This window comes from Triticum urartu, chromosome 1A (genome assembly GCF_056163025.1).
Source record: "Triticum urartu cultivar PI428250 chromosome 1A, HENAU_Tu73, whole genome shotgun sequence".
Classification (NCBI taxonomy): domain Eukaryota; kingdom Viridiplantae; phylum Streptophyta; class Magnoliopsida; order Poales; family Poaceae; genus Triticum; species Triticum urartu.
The window spans coordinates 65,067,465-65,089,755 of record NC_141873.1 but is presented as its reverse complement, the minus strand read 5'-3'; positions in this window follow the sequence as shown (position 1 = coordinate 65,089,755).

Below are 22,291 nucleotides of genomic sequence, written 5' to 3'. Positions count from 1 at the left end.
ATCAGTCAAAGAAGGAGTTCTTGCCTGTATTGTAAGGTGGGAAGTTGAGTAAAGACTCAAAACCCGACCATGGTAGAAGATAAAGAGAGAATGAAAGTCATCCCCTATGCATCATCCATAGGTTCTATAAAGTATGCTATCATGTGTACCAAACCTGTTGTGTACCTTGCCATGAGTTTGGCAAGGGGGTACAATAGATCACTAGACCGCGGTCAAAATTATCCTTAGTTTGCTTAAAGAGGACTAAGGAAATGTTTCTCGATTATGGAGGTGATAAAGAGTTCGTCGTAAAGAGTTACATCAATGCATGCTTTGAAACTGATCTAGATGAATCTAAGTCGCAATCTAGATACGTATTGAACGTGGGAGCAATTAGGTAGAGTAGCTCCATGCAGAGCATTGTAGAAATAGAAATTTGCAAAATACATACAGATCTGAATGTGGCAGACCCGTTGACTAAACTTCTCTCACAAGCAAAACATGATCACACCTTAGTACTCTTTGGGTGTTAATCACATAGCGATGTGAACTAGATTATTGACTCTAGTAAACCCTTTGGGTGTTGGTCACATGGCAATGTGAACCATGGGTGTTAATCACATAAAGATGTGAACTATTGATGTTAAATCACATGGCTATGTGAACTAGATTATTGACTCTAGTGCAAGTGCAAAGACTGAAGGAAATATGCCCTAGAGGCAAAAATAAAGTTGTTATTTTATATTTCCTTATATCATGATAAATGTTTTTTATTCATGCTAGAATTGTATTAACCGGAAACTTGATACATCTATGGATACATAGACAAAACACCGTGTCCCTAGTAAGTCTCTAATAGACTAGCCCGTTGATCAAAGATGGTTAAGTTTCCTAACCATGGACATGTGTTGCCATTTGATGAACAAGATCACATCATTTGGAGAATGATGCGATGGACAAGACCCATCCGTTAGCATAGCATATTGATCATTCAGTTTTATTGCTATTACTTTCTTTATGTCAAATACATATTCCTTCGACTATGAGATTATGAAACTCCTGAATACCGAAGGAATACCTTGTGTGCTATCAAAAGTCACAACGTAACTGGGTGATTATAAAGATGCTCTACAGGTATCTCCGAAAGTGTTTGTTGGGTTGTCATAGATCGAGATTAGGATTTGTCACTCTGAGTATCGGAGAGGTATCTCTGGGCCCTCTCAGTAATGCACACCATAAGAAGCCTTGCAAGCAAAGTGACTAATGAGTTAGTTACAAGATGATGTCTTATGGAACAAGTAAAGAGACTTGCCGGTAATGAGATTGAACTAGGTATGTGGATACCGATGATCGAATCTTGGGCAAGTAACATACCGATGGACGAATGGAATAACGTATGTTGCCATAACAGTTTGACCGATAAAGATCTTCATAGAATATGTAGGAGCCAATATGAGCATCCAGGTTCCGCTATTGGTTATTGACCGGAGAGGTGTCTCAGTCATGTCTACGCACTCTCACCCTTCCATCCTTGCTAGCCTCTTCGGTACCATGCATTGCCCTTTCTCACATTGAGAGTTGGTGCACACTTTGCCGGTGCATCCAAACCGCGTGATATGATACGCTCTTTCACACATAAACCTCCTTATATCTTCCTCAAAACAGCCACCATACCTACCTATTATGGCATTTCCATAGCCATTCCGAGATATGTTGCCATGCAACTTTCCATCATTCCATTCATCATGACACATTCATTATTGTCATATTGCTTAGCATGATCATGTAGTTGACATTGTGAAGGAGGAGATGGGGGAGCGGCGGAGGGGTGCGATTCTTGCCCACTATCTGTCTGGCCTCGTGTAAATAGAGGGTGGATGGTAGGAGCTTGGCCGGCGTCTGGCCTCGTTTAAACTGAGGGCGGACGGGAGGAGCTCGGCCGGTGTTGCGTTTAATTCCGGCCCCCGCTCATGAACGGACGTGTGGCCGGAGTAGGTTTCTTGGTTTGCATGCTGGTTTAATGGAGGCGAGGAGGCGTGTTTAGCTAGGTGTGCAGTGGGTGGCGCAGTACTATTTGATTTGACAGCGGGTGGCGCAGTTCCCGATACGGCTTTAATACAGACGAGGATGGGAGTAGCGGTTCTCGAAATGTTGAACGGCCAATGCGTCCTCCTTCAATTAATGCATGAGGGAAGTAATGGGAGGAGGACCTGGAAAAGAGGCTGCACGGTGTGAATGCAACGCAGTTTGCCCTCATATAAAGGCACCCCTCCATTCCAATGCATCTACCACATTGTACGCACCTAAGCATTTTCCTAAGCACCTAGACTACGCGCAAAAGTCCTCGCTCCAGACCCATGGCAGCGATGCGCGCGAGTGGCCAACGGCTGTGCCAGATGGTCCACGACGCTGGCTTGCGGCATGGCGCCGAGGATCGTCTCCAGACGGTGTTGGCGACCGGCTGGTGGATGGCCACCGTCGACGCCAACTACGACTCTCATTTGGACCAGATGATCGTTGCCACCACCAACAAGTTCACCGTCCTCAAGAAACTAGCGGATGACATCGCCGTACTCCTCTAGCCTGCACGCCCGGGCTCCTCATTGCCTACCACCCTAATCGGCCTGCATGGCCGGAACCTCTTTCAAGCACTGGTGGCCTTGCGACTGCCCACCGACGCCATGAAGAATGTCCACCTGGAGGTCGCGCTCGCCGCGAGGCGCCTCGCCCTGCAAGAATTCGTCGACCTAGACGTCCACATGTACGAGCAAATCGTGTACATAGGTATCTACAAGACAAGTGAGGATCCTACAACATTGACCTTCCTCAACCGGCTGGAAGCCTTGGATGCCTTTGCTGAGAAGCACCTCGACCTTGCCACAAAAGCCGCCGCTCCTTAGCCGTTGGTCGGTGGCCCGGCACACTAAGTTGAGGAGGAGGAGGTCATACGTTGATGGATGCATCTTTCTTCTTGCCTTCTGTAACCACCACTACGATCGCATCATCATCGTGGCCTTAATTCTTATTGTGTTGTTGCATTCTCATTCCAGTCAATACCGACATGTGTGATCCCTTTGCTTAATTATATGCATCACTGTAACTAGTACTCCATACATCAATTTATAAGTTGTGCTTACCTATTCCATGAACTTCGTGCAACGCGCGGGCATCTTGCTAGAAACACTAGAACATGTCGGACCGCGTGTGACCAAACCGATGATGCGCCAACCTAGCTACTACGTACCCTGCTTATCTCGTGGAAATAGCCCCGCCCTAGCGTTTCCAATTGTTATTTCTATCTATCGATCGTGCCAAGGAGCAGAACCAAAATGTTACAATTTATACATGTTTCACTACTCCTACTCCTATAAAAGACTCAGTTGGTGATGGTGGTGCGTCTGCCATCCGTCGTTTCTGACCATTAGATCTGCATCTAAAGGTTGTGAGGTAAGTTGTGGCATTTTTGCAACAATAGCCCACTTCTCTGCTCGAATTTGCAGAAAACCCCTTATTATCTTGAAAGCAACCACATCCCTCACTCACCTCATCAAAACAGCCTAAGAAATATATTTTGAGTGAAAAGTACTCCCTCCGTTCCTAAATATTTGTCTTTCTAGAGATTTCAATAAGTGACTACATACGGAGCAAAATGAATGAATCTACACTTCAAAATATGTCTATATAATCTGTATGTGATAGTCCATTCGAAATCTCTAAAAAGACAAATATTTAGGAACGGGGGGAGTAATATATTAGGAGTATATCAAATCAAGAGTTATTTCTTTCAAGTTTGTGAACAAGTACTACTATTCTACTACTTTGGATCCGTCGTAATGCATAGGCACATTGGTACTAAAAGGAAAAGGCCTGCCGCGTTCGCGTTGCACTCCCCCCCACACACGCCCGGGAATCGGGAGTACTCCACGGCCCGTCCGGCACGACACATAGCTTAGGGAAGGCGTGTTGCCTAGCATTTTCACTTTCATGTTGGACCGCCGTTGAGCAAACCGACTATTGGCAAACCGCACCCCGCCCGCCGACGGGTTGGAAAACAGAAACGTGGGGAAGATCTACCTGTAGCACAGAAGCCAAGACATTTTGTGTCAGATGGGGCTCATTGATAGAGTAGGAGAATTCTGTACTACTCTACTCCTACCAGTACCAAGTTTGTACTATACAACTAGTACTACCACTATACAAGTAGTAGGTACGTGCACGGCACAACATCGTAGGAAAAAACCAGGAAGATCTTGTTTTGGGTGATTTATCTTTTTTTCAGTCAACGTAGTATGAATAATATGATGTGGGGGGCACCCATGAAGCTTATGTGTCTTGGTTGCGTGGCTACGAAAGGTTAGAGAAAAACAATTAGATAATGTGTTTAGAGTGCATTCCACTAAATAGATATACTTTGGATCCATTGCAACGGGCCGACACATCTATATCTATACCCCCTATATAGTGTGTGAATAACTTTGAAAGTTGGTCGTTGGATGAACCCAATACGATGGTACAAAGATGGCAAATCCGAGCACTACTGGCTGTTGGATATCATCTACATTCCACCAGATTCTGCCAAATGTAGAATCTACAAGACTACATGGTTGAACTTCATTCATGACTAACTTTGCCCCAACTAAGCTTAGGCAAAGTGTGTCTGCCAGAAAAATGTGGCTACAAAATGGCCACCACAAGTGTGGCAAGATTTGGCGAGAAGTTGAGTCTATGACATGTGGACCATGTAGCTAGAAAAGTGTGGCAATCCACAAGTGTAGCAATGAACCAAACACATGCTTGGTGTGTTTGGTAGGGTGTATGATCCCAGGACTTCCCTTCTTGACCCACTTTTGGTTGTTTGGTAGAGTGTATGGAGGGTGCATGAGTCCACACTAGCTTAGCACAAATACACTAGAAGCATGCATGAAGAGAGCATACATGAAGAGGGGTATTGAGTTGAGCGTGCATGAAGAGGGAACAACTATGCTAAGACGAGAACGCAACCAATTACACTTGTGGCATGACTAAGCTTAGGCGTGGCAACCTTAGGGTGCAAACCAAACATCTATACCCCCATATAGTGTGTGAATAACTTTGAAAGTTGGTCGTTGGATGAAGCCAATCCGACGGTACAAAGATGGCAAATCCGAGCACTACTGGCCGTTGGATATCATCTACATTCCACCAGATTTTGCCACATGTAGAATCTAGAAGACTCCACATGTAGAAGCATAATGCAGAAACCACCAGAATATCATGCGTGCAATGCACGTGTACCTTACTAGTAGTTGGGAATAGTAGTAAGAAACAAATTCCGGGCTTGGCACAAGCTCGTATTGCGGGAGCACCACAAGGCCTGCCATAGGAGTTACATTTCCCTCTCGGGGCCCACGGGACCGAACTTCAGTGGCTTAGTGCCCGGCCTATGAGTCAATGACATGCGGACCTTAAATGCGGCTGTCCGACAGGTCATTCTCATGGTGGTGGTGTGGTTCGCGACTCACTTGCTTGAGATGAACCGGCCGGTGGTTGTGTGCCCGTGGCGAGGGTGCCACAGCTGGGCGTCGGGGCGTTATGAGGCATAGATGGCCACACCGGCGGGTACTACCTGTAGTAAAGAAGTACTCCAGCTGAGGGTTGATGCCCAGGACGAAATGTGTCACAGCCGCTGGATGAAAATTCAATGGTGCGGGAGTACAGATCGGAGCACAGCAGCGGAGCAGGCAAACCACGTCCAATCGGGTATGGCTGTGGTAGAAAGTTGATGGTCGCCGTAGTTTAGCTGGCCCGCATGTCATGCACACAAAGGAAGAGGAGCGGTGGGGCCGAGAGGGATGAGGCGCACGTCAGGGGGATGAGGATCCCCTGACGTGAACAATCCTACCATTCTTTCAGTGACATGTGGGACCCCCAAGTGTGGGTCCCACCTGTCAGCGAAGGAAAGGCAGGGTAAGGCAGTGATAGCCACGTCAGAGGATCCATGTCCACGTCGGGGGATGTCGTGCTTATAGGTAGGGCTGGAGCAGCGTCGTGGGAATTGCGTGTGGGTGTGGTAGTGGTAGAAGCAAGAAACGTGATGGTCGCCGTGGTTCAACTTCCATGGACAAGCTGTCATGCCTGCTGACACATGTATATCAAAACTAGAGTGTTTATATTTCAAGCACATGAACAAGTATTGTTCTACTACTTTTTTTGACTATGTACTGCAAGGCAACAGCCTCACGGTGTTTTATTAAACCACAGAACCAAAGAAATACAAAGTTAAGAGAGAGGAGGGGAGAGTAATACTTACAAAAGAAAGGATTAAGGTAGGGTAGCTATCCAAGAGATTAATCTATTCATATATTTGCATTTGATTCTATGAGCTAAAAGAGAAATGTCATGCAAAACATTTCTCCTCCATGCCCTGAAAGAAGGTGATTCATTCCTGAAGATCTTCCCATTTCTTTGTGTCCAAATATTCCAAGTGGCAGTGAATACTATCTCAGAGAAAAAAGGATGAACAAAATCCCTCCTAGCATCAGAAGCCATGTCATAAGTGGTCTGGTTGGGTTGATGACTCCATGAAATACCCAGGTAATTCCAGATATGCTGGCTAAAATTACAAGCAAAGAAGAGATGTGCTCTGTCCTCATGTGATGCCAAGTTACATAGAACACATGTGTCATCCTGGATAATCCAATGCCGCCGCTGCATCATGTCTCTAGTGTTGAGGCGATCCATCAAAAGGAGCCACCCAAAAACCTTAAACTTCAGAGTACAAGAACATTTCCAGATGCACGTGAATATGGGATCAACCACTGTGTCCGAAAAGCATGACAAGTAATAAATCCTGGACATGTAATCACCAGACTTGGAAGGCCATTTCCAGACATCATTTTCCCCATCTTGAAGATTAACCAAAGGAAGCAACGCATGTAGTTGATTAAACTCCTCAAAGGCCTTAGTAGATAGTGGCAGATGGAGATTGTCAGTTAGGTCTGATAGCTCCATAATATCCTTGACTGTGAGAGTGTCATCGATCACAAAGGAGTAGAGCCTCGGGAACTGATATTGCAAGCTAACCGTATTGTTGCCAAGTTGCCAACGGTCAAGCCAGAAGATCACAGTATCCCCCGTTCCAACTAGTGGAACTGCCAACTTGCAAAACTTATCATATAACTTGAATACGTCTCTCCACCAGAAAGAACCGCAGCTTTGAGTGACTTGAGGGGGCGCAGACGCGTAATAAGTGTCCCAAATAAGAGATACCCATGGTACGTCCCTCTTATTGAAGAACTTAAAAAGATGCTTGATGAGAAATACATCATTTTGAATGCTCAAGTCCATGACTCCCAGACCACCAAATGATTTAGGACGACATACCAAGTCCAAGCCGCCAATGATTGCCGGGGCGTATCCGTGTTCCCTCTCCACAAGCATTGCCGCATAATCCGCTCAATATGCTTCAACATACCCTCTGGTAGCGAAAGGGTTCACAAGAAATATATTGACATAGAACTAAGGACGGATTGCAAAAGTTGGAGTCGGATTCCTTGATTCAAAAGGCAAGAGGACACAGATAATCGTCTCTCAATACGATCCACCAAAGGCAACAGATCATAAATTGTTGGCCTGGAAGTACCCATGGGCAGGCCGAGGTAAGTGAATGGCATGGAACCAACATCACAACCAAGCAAGGAAGCAACACGCCTGCCCTTGTCATCACTCAAATTGATGGGTATCAAAGAGTACTTACTGAAATTCACCCTTAATCCGGTTGATTTGGCAAAGACTTCAAGAATTTCTTTGAAAGCAATGAGCTGACTGTCAATAGCTGGAAGAACGATGAGAGTATTGTCAGCATACTGTACGATCGGATAGTCCATCGAGGTGGTTGGGATTGGCAAGGTGAGAATATTCCTTGAGCACATCTCATTTACAATCGATTGGAGTAAGTCCACCGCGATCACAAAGAGTAAGGGAGAAAGCGGATCTCCTTGGCGTACACCTGAACGACAGACAAAATGATTACCAGGCACTCCATTCAAAAGAACCGAAGAGGAGCCCGTGGACAGAAAGCTGTCAGTCCAACTTGTCCAACGATCATCAAATCCCTTACATTTCACAATCCTAAGAATCAGTTCATGTTCAATGGTGTCAAATGCCTTTGTGAAATCAAGTTTAAGAAGAATGATAGGCCTCTTGGAAGCTTAGCATTGGTGGATGTACTCGAAACACCACGCCAGACAGTCTTGTATGGATCGACACCGTAGAAAACCATATTGGTTGCGGTGGATACATTTCAAGATCACACCCCTGAAGACGATTTGCCAAGAGCTTGGTTAAGAACTTTAAGCAAGTATTAGTCAAAGATATGGGCCTGAAATCACCGACATATTCAAGGCTTAGCTTCTTCGGAATGAGGGTGATAAGAGATGTGTTGAGACACTCCAAATTGCATTTTCCCTCATAGAATTCTTGCACAAGTTTCATAAAGTCCTCCTTTAAAACAGACCAACATTTCTTTAAAAAAGCCCAGTAAACCCGTCTGGCCCCGGAGCGCGATCAGTAGGCATATTCTTAATTACCGCATCCACATCAAAATCAGTGAACGGTAAACACAACTCCTCTAGACCATCAATTTGGGTAATTAATGTGTCTAGATCAAAACCCATCTGAATGCCTTTTGATTGGCCCATTCGCTGATTAAAATCATCCCAGAACATTCCAGCCAACTGTTGATGATCCATTACCACATCACCCTCCACAGACATGATCAAGGAGATAGCATTCCTACGGAATCTTTCCGTAGCCATGGCATGAAATTTTTTTGAATTCTCTTCACCAACTTTGATGTTTCTGATCATGCAACGCTGCTTCCAATAGATAAATTGCCAGTGTAAGATGTCCTCAAGATGCAATTTAACAATTCTATGAAAGTTGAACTCCGGCCAACTCAAAGGCCTGATTTCCTCTAGATTATCCAGAAAAATAATCACTTTAGTACAATCAGCAATTAAAGCTTTGACTGTGGACAGGTTTAAATGCCATTTCTTGAGAGCATATCGGAGGGACTTAAACTTAGCCGAAATTGTTAATGCAATCGATGTTTTAACCACTGGCCTATTCCAAACCTCAGCAACACAGTCAGCAAACCCGGGCAAATCAACCCAATAATTCTCAAAGCGGAAAACCTTAGCCTTGGGGATAGAAGTGGCAATCGATACCACACACGGAACTTGCTCGGAGGCAGTGCGTGCAAGTGGAAAAACCATCGTGTTGGGGTGATCCAATGTCCAAGCAACCGACGTAAAAAACCAATCAATCTGCTCTAGAAGAAGTGAAGTTTGCATATTCGACAAAGTATATTGGCGCCCCTTGATTGGCAGCTCAACCAGACCCAAATGACCAATTATCTCATTAAACAAGAAGATATCGTTGACAGCACCTCCCGAAAGATTTCGGTTCTCAAGCGATCGCATGAAGTTGAAATCACCCAAAAGCAGCCAATTCTCACCAAACTGAATATTAAGAATATATAACCACTGAACAAATTCATCACGGGCTGGGCCTTGACACGGGCCATAAACAGAGACTAGAGACCATGTTTCTGAGGTATGTTTGGATTTAAACTCCACAATTATCCCATAGGATATGGACTCAATTAAAGAACCTATAAAAAAGATGAATTCCAGACAACCACCATCCCAGCAAACGCACCAGCCGAAGGTACGTAAACAAAATTATAAAAATGCCGTGGGTAGAACTTCCTAATGAAACGCTGATCCATTTCCATGCATTTAGTTTCCTGAAGGCAGACAACAGAACAACCACTTTCATCGATCTTCTGCCTAACTGCAAGCTGACGCGCTTCAGAATTGAGGCCACGCACATTCCAACATAGCATTTTCCACTCCTTAAATCTTGTCTGATTCATTACAAACCAAAAGTGAAAGCATAGTAAATAGGCCATGCAATACACCGACCCACAAAGCAAATAAGCATCACATAGTTCTCAACAAAGAAAGAAAGATAAATGGCGATTACGGTATGCCATAAACCAGAACCCTGCAGGAAGTAACTAATCATCAGAACCCCTGCTGCTGCTAGACTTGGCAGGATCAGCCACAAGCTTATCCGTAGAGATCTTCTCAGGTGCAATGCGAAGACAGGCGCCAATACATTGAAGATCTGCAATAGCAGTTGGTGGTGGCACAGTAGGATTATTCTCAGACTTGGAGCTGCTGGTCTTGCGCTTCTTCAAAGTGTGAGAATTCTTTGTAGAAATTCCACTAGTTACTTTGCGGTAGCCATCACGGATAGCGCTCAGTCGTGCACCGCGCCGAACCTCAGTATCAACAATAATTCTTGAAGCTTGAGGCTTCCTTGCTCGCTTCAGAGATACCTCAGGCACAATAGAGAATTCAAAGGTTTCAGAAACTGGGTTATCCAGATCGTCAAAGCAGAGAGCTCGAGCAACCGGCCTTTTAACAGAAGAAGTTGGCACATCCAGAGCAGAGCTGATCGAGGAGTCAAGTGCAGGCAGAAGCTTAAGAGTAGAGGCTGGGCCACTGTAGAAGGCTTCACAGGACTGCTTGTTGAGCATAGTACCTATGCCAGACTTGATGACAAACTGAGGAATGTTTGAAGACCAAATAAACGGCCACATCTTCTCAAATGAGCGCTGCCACTTCATCACAGGTGGCAAAACTGGTCCATAGAAAGTGAGAGCTTGCCCAATCATAAGAGGAGGTTGCTGTGGTCCCATTGGGGGCTGGAAGATAGCCACCTCAGCCGCATTGTCAACATTGTTAACTGAATCATCTGAAGGTTGCAGAACAATGGACTCATGGGACTGAATTTCCTGAATTTCCTCATGTTGCACAGCTTCATGAACCGGGTGCACATCATTGATTTGCTGCTCATCGGCAGGGTGTGGCACATCGTTCCAACCCATCTCTGGAAATTCTGGCATAACCCAATTGTGGTTGTCAAACTGTAAATTGCCAGGGAGGGCGTGCGGATTGCCATTGAAGGGCATGGGGTCTTCATCTGCTGGTAAGATGTCTGCAAAATCTGCTGACAGGATATAGACAAGTGCAGACCAAGAGATCCTAGCACCACCAAAGTCTGCATATTCCTTGTAAGTCACAGAGCGAGGAACCAAAGTCGGCGCAGGAAAAGACACATAAGCCAACGATCGGACAAGCACGGGATCATCTTGATGCCAATGATGAAATCGACCAAACATGCTAATTACATCCGCAAGGTACTGTGTGCGCCTATAATCCAGAGGAACACCTAGCAACATAACCCATCCACGGCGAAAACCCTGCGTTGCTTTGTAATTTATGCCCTCATCATGCGGGATAAACCGAACAAATCTATCATTGTCCAGGTTGAAAGGTGGATGATCCACAAGAGGTTGATGAGCCAGAGCACTACGAAAACGAAAAAGCCAAACTCCTTGTATCCAAGGTTGGGCATCCAGAACAGCTCTTCCCAGATTATTGACAACAAAGTTACTGACCATGTTTTCAAAGATGGCGACTTCTTCAGGCAGAGGAGCTGGCTCAACGATGGCGATGGCATAATCCTCATGCTGTCGATCTGGAGCCACCGCAGGCGCAAAGAAGGTACGGGGTAGGCGCAGCTCACCGCCGTCGATGATGTCGAAGCCTTGCGGGACAAACTCCATGGGGTCCAAAGCAAAGTTCACCATTGCCGGTGCCGAAGAAGTGGCGCAGAAGGTTGGCGATGCAGCCGGCGATGGGGGAGGCGGGGGAGGCGATGCAGACGGCGAGGAGGGAGGTTGTGGCATTATGGGCGGTGGCTCTGCGGGCAGAGGTGGAATAGTTGGGGTGGCAGGCTCGACGGGACTGGGTAGAGACCCAACAGGACTAGCTATGGGGGGAATCGAGGCGTCCACCATAGAAAAACCCGCTGACCGGCTGGAATCGCCAGATTTGATCCGTGGGACCCACTTGTAAGCTGGAGAAGGAGTAGAATCCGAACAGCCCTTTGCCCGGTGCCCCAACCGAAAGCATCTACGGCAACGAACCCTGCTGGTGCATGCTTTGGTTAGATGAACCATGGATAAGCAATTCTGACATTTCCGCACATTAAAAACTATGTCATCAATAAATTCATTTAAATCAGCAGAATCTCCAGATAAGTCTTGTTGGTTGCAAATCAATATTCGCCTCGTTGCCAAAACCAGATGGAGATATATCAGAAAAATTTAGGTTTGATACCTCCGGGGAAACAACCTGGGCCATGGGAATCACTGGGTCTGTTGAAACGGCTTGGGCCGGGGAAGCATCTTGGGCCGAAAACGGAGCTGGTCCAGCCAGCTCATCTCCATGCACATGCAGATCGACGTCGAGAGTGGTTTGTATTGCCACAGAAAACCCTGCCGAAGAAATCTCTCGGACGTTAACTATTCCGAAAGTGATGGATGGCTCGGCCACCGTCCTTCGGAGTTCAGTCGCCGGCGGCGGAGGCAAAATTACTCGTTCACGAGGAAGAACAGAATATCCAGCATGAACGACATCATCAACCATACCAGGCGAGGCGGGATAACTATACCCCTTGCAAACATTGTATTGTTGAAACGTTGCAAACGAAATTTTCTTTGAAGATCCAGAACCCGAACGCAAAGCAGACTTAGAAGTTGCTTTGTGCATCATGATCAAACCGAGAGAAGCACGCCTCTTAGACGGACTGATTAGGATCCACTCAGCATCACATTCTTTCTTCCAAATAAGAAACTAACGTTTCCAATTAGGGCCACCATTGCCCCAAAGATGGAAGAAACATTTGAATTGCGGGCACGCAAACGATCTCAATTGAAGAATAAGTAGGCCAACATGTTTGCAAGAGACAATAAATGAGAATACCTTGTCTTTAATGAGCTGAACCGACAAATCAATTGCGGATCCTCCAATTACAGATTCCAAAGTCACCGCCACTGAATCATCATTAAGACGAAAATTATGCCTGCTAAAAGACATGACCATAATAAAATGGCCCCTGTCCTCCACGGGATGAATGCACTTCCCACAAGATCTAAATACTTCCTCCGCAAAAGCCATTCCTTTAGAAAAATCCAGATCCAGAGTTGATCCCCCATGATGACCCATGGAAGATGGGTATAGGGAGAGAGATCAGAGGACGCCGGAGATGATGCGTGGAGAAGGACAAAGATTTACTGGCTGGAGAGGGAGATCGCCGGAGAACCTAGGGTGCCGGTGGGAGGAGAGGTGGGACTCTCATTTTAGATTCGGCACTATTGTTCTACTACTTTGGATCAATTGCAACGCACGAGCCAGCACATTGGTAGTAGTAGTGTCTATCTCTATCTCTAGAGGCCTTCCCTCGCTCATCCATTTCTCTCACAAGATAAACTACTCATGCAAATGCATCTTGATGTTCCGTGGAATGCACGAGGATGTTTCCTTGGGGGTCTCTCCAGTGCGGCGTGGCCGTAGTTGCAAGTTGACGCCCCTTGAGATGACGATGTTGAGGAGCACTCGGATTTCCTCCGATGAGCAGGTAAGATGAGTTTGATCACGTAGTAAATGCATTCTAAAGACTACTTTCGTGTCCATTTCCTAATTCTCCCCCAGCCCACTGTTTCACAGGTTAGGCTCGGTGCGAGTTGAGATCGGCTTGCATATGTACGGGAGGGTACCAACATGAATTTGCACAACATTTACAATGGTTACACCGTTCACATAGAACCTTTGTCCAACATTGGGATCAGCCATGCAACGGGCCACCCCATGAATTGGTACGATGGAACCACGGTGAGATTGAATAAGATAGCACAAACCTTGCACATGGCGGTCAAAGGTGGACCATGCTGTCTGCAGCCGACTTGTTGCAATACGAATACGAAGACGCTGTGCTCCTTTCTAACCGCATCTTCACGGTGAAAAACCAAGGGACTTGTTTCATATGGGACACATCCTACGATATACTCCCTCTCTCCCAGTTTATTTGTTTTGAATCCTTTTGTTTTATAAGTTTCTAAATCAATTTTAGAGCTCCCCATCACATGTTGAGATTACATAGTCCATTAAATCATTGTGTGCATGTATAGTAAAGAAACAAATCTTGAGTTTGGCATGAGTTCGTGCAGCGGTAGCACCAGCCTGACATAGGAGTTACATTTCCCTCTCAAGGCCCTCAGGACTGAGCTTCAGCGGCTTACTACACCTGTCTTTGAGTCAATAACATGTGGACCCAATAGGTGGCTGGTCCACGTGTAATGCTCTCAAAGGAAGACGGGCAGTGGGGCCGAGAGGGGTGAGCCACAGGTCAGGGGACGTGTGGTGTCATGGGTTCATGCGGCGTCGTGGGAATCGCGTGTGGCTGTTGTAGAAACTTGATTCTCGCAAGATGGCCCACATGTCATGCACACAAAGGTAGAGGGGCGGTGCGGCCGAGAGGGGTGAGGCGCACGTTGGGGGACGTGGTGCCATGGGTTGGAGCGGCGTCGTGGGAATCGCGAGTGGCAGTGGATGAAACGTGATGGTCGCCATAGTTGAACTTCCATGGACAAGTTGTCATGTCTACGGACACATGCATTGCATACCGATCACTGGAAGGAGTAGTAGAGAAAGCTAGGCGGATAAATAGTTCCTTATAGTCAAGCGGACCCACGCTACTACTTGTTCCAAAGACATGCACACCATTGAAATAGTCCATCTATATCAATATACACCGAGAGCAAATAATTTTTTCGTACAAGAGAGGAAATAGTTCATCCATCCATAATGCCCTGCTGCTGGTGCAACCTTATCTTCTTCTTCTTCTTCTTCTTCTTCTTCTTCTTCTTGTTCTCATTTTATGTGGGAGATGGCTTCGCAGGAAGCTCTTTGGACCTTGCAGCTATCTCAAAACTGACACGGGCATTGAGGGCAGCATATTTTATCTACTCGTACATCAAGGGATAATTCTCCCATCCAGATGACCTTAATGCCACCGTCTCATCACCCTGCTGAAGATTTGTACCGAGCACAAAATTTGCTACGTCGAATATGGATGGTGTCTGTTTATCACAATCTTCTCTAGGAATTTTGATTCTGGTTTGTAGGTCAGCAATTCTTTTCAAATCAAGGTTGTACGGCTCCAACTTCTTTTTGTCCCCTTCGATGGCTGCCCCACAGAAGTATATGTCCTCCCGAGACAAGAAATCGTGAAGCTCACCTGGTATGGAGGGCGCGTGTATGATGTGGTACACCAAGACATCACCTTCGAGGCACAGCTGAAGGATGACGACACGTTGGATCTTCCAAGTGGCACGCTCCATGTACTCTGCGTCAAGACTGATGACCCTCGTCTCTACCTTTTCGAGGGAGTTGGATACATTGTTGATCCACTTCTGAAAAACCCTTGGGTGGACGGTGACGGCGGCAACTATGCTCAATGATCCTTCGACAAGGACATGTTGGACGCTAAAAACCCGCATCTCGATCTATTTCGCCATTTGGAACCGCTGGAATGGAGGTCTATGTTTTGGAGAATTAGGATTAGATGGCTAGTCTAACTGAAGTAGTACATGATTATTTAAAGAGGTTAAAACAATGTGAACGCAGTGGGGTTTGGATGCAAATGAAGACGAAGGGAGGTGAAGAAGCCGAGGAAAATTGGTTCTCGATGGAGAAGTAAATGGGTGAAGTGGCATGCAGGCAGTTGATTAGATGGCTAGGTAGACTAAACGAAAAGGCTATGCGGGTAGACTGAGGAGTCGTACCTGTTCGTGTATGTGCCCATCCTGCCTGATAGGTGGGACCTATGAAAACAGATTAAAAAATGTGTCGTAGCTGGTTCAGATGGATATTGGCGCGTGCGTGGGAGACACACCATTCTCTGGTTAAGGAATACACGGTTATCCTCATCAAAAAAGAAAAGGCCCATCTTCGTGCTTCCGCATGCACGAGAATTTGGTTCTGCTCACAATATGGATGATACCTGGAGGATGAAGTGAACAGGCATGCTAGCATGGGAGACCTATTTCCACTTTACAGTGTTGGAGTACTCATGTTCCTACTAGTAGTAGTACAACTGTGGTAAACTTGATGGTCAAAAATACTATTCATCCGGTCCTCACAGTGAAGTGACAACACCCTGCGCCTGACACTAGTCCAGGAGGCATGTTCGGATTACCAAAGTCAGCCTCATCCTGTGCACTATGCAGTCTGTCACCGCCGCTATACAGCACATTAGCATGCCTCGCCTCATCTCCCTAACCCCTCCCATAGCACCACTCCATCTCCATCTCACTGTGCCCCCGTGTACCGTCGCCTCGCTCGCACCGACAGCCTTCTCCCGTGTAAATCAAGCCCCCAAAAACCCCCACCTTCCAAACTCCACCATGGTCGAACGCGAACCACACAACATCCATATGAGCCGCGATTGGAGTAGTCTCCCCAGTGACATCCTCGACCTCTATTGTTTGTGTATGGATATGTTGAGCGCCCTGTGGCTGGCTGCATGCTCGAGGGACATGCACACGGCCATCGTCGAAGCGAGGCCTAATCTTTTCAAGATACACTGCTTGCTGCTATCTGGTCTTGCGAGATTGGCTCACCATGATACGGAGGCATACATGATGCCCCTCGACTTCATTCTGATCTCCATTAGCCGAAACTTCTTTGCAGGTATGTAGTGGGTCGTTGTACATCATTTCCCTCGACTTCGATCCTATCACCACCGCCCAAAACTTCTTGGCAGGTATGTACTGGGTCAGCATGAACTCCCACTGGATGGCTGCCTTCAGAGAAGGGTAAGACGGTAAAAAGTTGGTGCTCGTGAACTTCCAGACCTCACATGAGATTATCCTTCCTCCGTTCGATTATATAGAGTTTTACCATCGCGGTCCAAGTCATCTAGATTACCACGTCAGTTGGATGGACCTTGTTTTCCAGAAGATTGTAATCTGCCAAGTGCCCACATGACATGCGAATTACGCAGACTTCAAGCTAATTGCCTTGTTCGACCGCAGACTCGCCTATCTTTACGCTGGTGCCTTCTTTAGCTGGAGACAACTCAGCTTGTAGTGGATCATCGTCAAAGCTGATACACACTTCTGTGATGATATTGAACACAATGGCATCATCTACACGATCGACAAAGCAGATGGCACCACGTATTGCTGGGACGACGCGTGTAAGTTGTTTCCTTCTCATGTTAATGATGACACCATGAAACTGTTTGAACTTTTTGTGATGATTTTCATATCCCTGTTTGAGTAGAATTTGAGTAGAACTATTGCAATGTATTACAGACGTCATAAATCAGCTATATTTGGAATGAGTTAATTCATGTGATTGTGACCATGTCATTACAGCCAATTTGTACCCTTGAATAATCAAATGGTTAGGAATATGTGGATATTCTCCATATTTTACAAAAATCTATATACTACTGCTAAATATGAGTGTGTATCAACGGCCATGTTAGTTTTCTCATTTTCATGACGTAGAAACATGCACCACACTGTTGGTTTCATCTAACGATACATTAGGGAAGTAAATGTGCATATGGAGAACTATATATTTGGAAGTAGTGGATTCCTGTAATGCTTACCATGTGTACATACCTATATTCAACCTTCAGCAATCAATGGCTAGAATAATATCCTCACAAAAAAATTTCCCACAGAACACGAGTACATAACAATGCATGGTCAGTTAGTTACCTTGAAGAATTTGTTTGTGACGACAGAACATGATTACATAACATGCATGACATGGTAGTTTCCTATGAAGAATCGATTGTGAGATAACATGAGTATAACCATGCATGGCACTTCTATATTTTCGAACCTAGTATACATTTCCCTGTATTTTCCTCCCAGTTCCAATAGGGACATATCAATGTTGTTTCTTGCATTATCCTACTCATACTCTAAACAATGCTGATCTTACACTAACAATGCCTGTCCTTTTTGATATGATGCAGTGTCCCTATAGTTACTGCCCTTTGTAATCACACCACCTTTGCCAAAAACAGGAAAGCACAACTGGTTCCTCGCTCGATCATACGACAGAAAAAGACTGATGATCATTCAGACACATGAGCCGGAAAAGTTATATTGCAAAAAGCCCACTGTATACAAGCACCATGAAATACGTGACTATCCGGACAGTGGCTGTTACGTCTATGAGCAGGTTACCAGCTTGTTGGGGCCTTCAGGATTTTTTAATTGGAGGCGGGTAAACAGCCTTGGTTCACACTCTTTGTTTCTCGGACTCAATTATCCGATTAACCAGGAGATCACCATTGGCAAGGACCTTGATGGTAGAGAGGCTCTGTTTGTTATGGAAAAAGGTGTCTATACGACGAGCCCTAGGAGTTCGGGAGGAAACTCCCCTGATTGTCAACGATATAGCCTGTAACCAAAAGAAGGTGAGAATGACAAAGGCATTCGGATTAACTTTGATCCTTGGATGTCTCAATTACGACAGGCGGTGATGTGGTTCAAGCCTTCAGGTTGATAGGTAATTGGGCTGTTGCGTCAAAAGGGTGGAGTACTGGTGTCTCCGGATCATTGGTTGCTGAAGCGGGGCTGCAAATTATGATGGTGTTTGATCATCTCTTCGAATGACTTTGTTTTCTTTGCTGCTTGTTGTGGATGGGTAGTTCTTTCTTTTGTTATGCATATTCCTTGTCATTTGGTCATCCTCATCTATGTCACTCTTACTATGTAATAGTTGCCTCTGTTTAGAATGTCATTCTCATCTGGATCACAAGAGTCTGAGCGCTGCAGATGGGTGCGTTTTGGTGGTGTAGCAAGACTTCTTATGAACTATCATGTCTTGTTGTTTATGTTAGTAGTAGTCACTAGTTAGTGTTTGAATGTTGTATATATCGTTGTTTTGAAGTGTTTATTGTCTCGAACTACTGGTGGGCTAAATGAGGGCATCACCATTCTCCGGTGTTCAGAGTGTATCTCCTTATTTCAGGTTATATAGTTTGACCTTAGTGTCTTTTCGATGATGGACACTTGTTTGGGCCAGTGAGGTGTCGTTGAATATGGGCCGAGTAGTAACACAATGCCAAACAGGTCAATTATGACTCTCAGGCCGAGCTCTCAAAAGATCCTCAAAAAAAGGCTGGGCTCTCCAAAAAAGAAAGAATAAGGACTCTTAGGCCGACATGTGCTTGCGCGCCGAGAGCATATTGGCGCGTGTTCGAAATTCATGCTACCTTTTCATCCCCAATCTCCCGCCCCTCCCCCACCTCTGGAATCTCGATTCCTACTCCAGTTCCCCCAAATCCCCCTCCTGTACTCCCTATACTTAAGCGCACTATCATGTCGCCACTCAACGTGGATCTCCGAGCCAGAGATCCTGAGGTATGTCTTGCCTTCGGTCGCTGTGTGTTGTCGCTCAACAGTGGCATGGCGGCGCTTGACGACCAGTTTGCCGGCAAAGTGCTGATGGTAACCATGCGGCGACCGGCCTCCCGTCTAGCCGGACGAACTTGTCAAAGCTCTTGGCATTGTGCACGGCATCCAAATAAGTGACTTGCTCATCGAAGTCTGTCCGCCACCGTCTGATTTCTTCGTCAGGTTCTGGACAACTTTCGACTACAGTCGTGTGTTCGAATCTTCTCGGTGTTTGTTCTGTGATGGCGCACTGGTGAGATTTGATCAGTGGCACCCAGGATGGGGCTCGGTGCCCTCTGAGCTTGAGTTTTTAACAAAGCTTACCTTCCACGGCATGCCTCGATGTGGTTGGAACAGCGAGTCCATGAATGAGCTTATCAACGACCTTGGAGGTGAGCTCGTAAGTATGTTTGTTCCTCCAGATAGCTTGGCTCTGACGGTTATGGCATGGATGAAGAAACCGCCCACCATACCGAACGTAATTGGTGTTGAGATACTGGTGCAGGAACTGGGGTTGTACTATTCGTTGCCACCAAGGCCGCCGTGGAGCACGTTAGGGATGTACCTGTATCGAGTGTTCGTGCATGTCAAAGAAGTGGTCAATCCATCATTCGAACTCCTGCCGCCGCCGCTAGTGCCAGGGTCCATCGACGATGTCCATTACAAGAGTCAACATCAGACTTTCCCCGTGTTCCTCGGAACGATGGATGGTAGAGCGCCTACTGCAACGCGCGGCGGAGGCCACTGCTTCTTTGCGACAAGAGGCAGGGCTGGCTGCCTGGATGTGCTCTAATTTGAGGTAACAACTGAATCTTGTCAGATACTAGTTAAATCCGAGCTATGGGTGTGAAGAACTAATGTGCCAGTACATTTTGTTGTGACCTGTTCTAATTTTGTACCTGAACTTTTTTTAGAAAGGGTTGTACGTCAACTTAATGTGCTAGCAGAACTTATTGTGTTGTCTATCTGTTTTCTTTGCACATCATTCAAGATATTTCCCCATCATTGATAAAGACGATGAACCATTATGTACGAATTCGTTGGTTTCAACATAGCCCTACCCGTAGCGATGCACTGCTTCCATCCTGATTGTGCCGCCTGCGTGAAATTTTTGTATGCAAGTTCAGTGTGCTATGATGTTCTATATGATTGTGTCAACTATATAAGTTTTTACTGAGCATCAGCAATGCATATGGTTGAAAGATGTATTTATGAGCATTGACCGATGGGTCTCTCTGTCTCTCTCACACACACGCGCGCACACACGCACAAGTGGGACCCGTTGAATTATTTGTTTGCTCGTGACAACTTTTAATTAGGTTCCACTGTAATCTAACTTTTTTCTTAAGTTATTAACTGAGCTCAATGACTTCAAAAGGTTGTACAAAAGCCTTGTTTGGTCCTTTTCGGCATCGCTGAATGTGAGGTGAGTAGCGATGTTAGGTTGTACTGTACTACACAGGCCTTTTTTTAACATCAGCAATGCAACTAGGCCGACAGTTGTACACAATATCCGGGTCAACTTGTTATTCTCCGCCCACTAGGCTGCAAACTTTCCTAGGAGGTATGCATTAGGCTTAACAAGAAAACGAACTTTAAGAAATAATAAATGGGATGTAATTATAATAACTGGGCAGTAACTATAAAAAATGCACCAAATGCGTAATTAGTTTAAAAATATATTATTATTGGAATTTGAAAATTTTAATTTCATTACTTGATGTGCGCGCAATATTTCGTTGGATTTTAACGTAATACAACTTTATTTTGAAATTATATTTAATCCGACTAGAAATTTTGGATAAAAATATTTCGTATCCCATAAAAATGTGGGAAATTTTTTTGAATTCTGTTTTGAGTGGTTGGTTGAAATTATTAATCTTTTTTTGACGAATGGTTGAAATTATTAGTTGTTGTCCTAGCTAGAAAATGGGCTGTACTTTTAACGAACTCTAAATGGGTTGTAGTAAATTCCATTAGAATTAAAAAATGGGTTATACATTCTTACAAATCGCAAATGGGCTATAAGTTCTCTGCCACACACTTGTGGGCCTTCTAAGTTGACGCGTCCCCTAAAAAAACTAAGTTGACGTGTATGCAAGGCTTTGTCAACAACACACGGTTCTGGTAGCTGTGGCTGTTGGATGTCCATCCAACGGATGTCGTGCTACTTCTTCAATCTCGGATATTCTTGCTTTAGCCGCCCAAAAAATGATTCCTCCCCCTGACATCTGGGGCACACCGTTTCGGAGGCTGACCTGTGGGCCTACTAAGTTGACGCGTACCATGGGCATTGTCAACTTAGGCAATATAAACAATTCTAGCTGTAGTGACCGGACGATGTCCATCCAACGGCCGTAGTGCTTCTTCAACCTCTGGTCTTCTTGCTCCAGCCGCCCAAAGCAGCGCCGGTCGTGCCGCGTGCTCCTGCCTCCCATGGCCAACTGTGATGCGCGGAGGCCTCACCGCCCCCTACTACTCCCACCGCTGGCCAGGCCATCCCTCTACTTACCCACACCCCCTGTTATTCTATGGGATGGCAGCCTCACACTGCAGCGAACGAGTGAACCCTCATACTCCTCTATGCGTGGGCATCCACTGCCGCATCTTCCCCGGCTCCACATCATCCCCTTCCTAGGCCTCGCCGTCATCCGCCGTCCTGGTGCTCTCGGCACGGCATGGTCAACGTGGTCAAGGAACGACTTCCATCGGACGTGGACTATACGTGGAGAGGCTGACAGCTGGGTCCATGGCGGCAGCAAGGAAGAGCCTCCTAATTATGTGGAAAATAATGATTCCTCCACCTGACAGCAGGGACCCACCAGACGAGCAACAGTATTTCAAGAAAAAAATGTTTCCCCCTTACTGTTGGGACCTACCAGCTACATCTTCGCATGCAGGGAAGTGCGTCCAGGCAAAAAAAAACAGATTCGC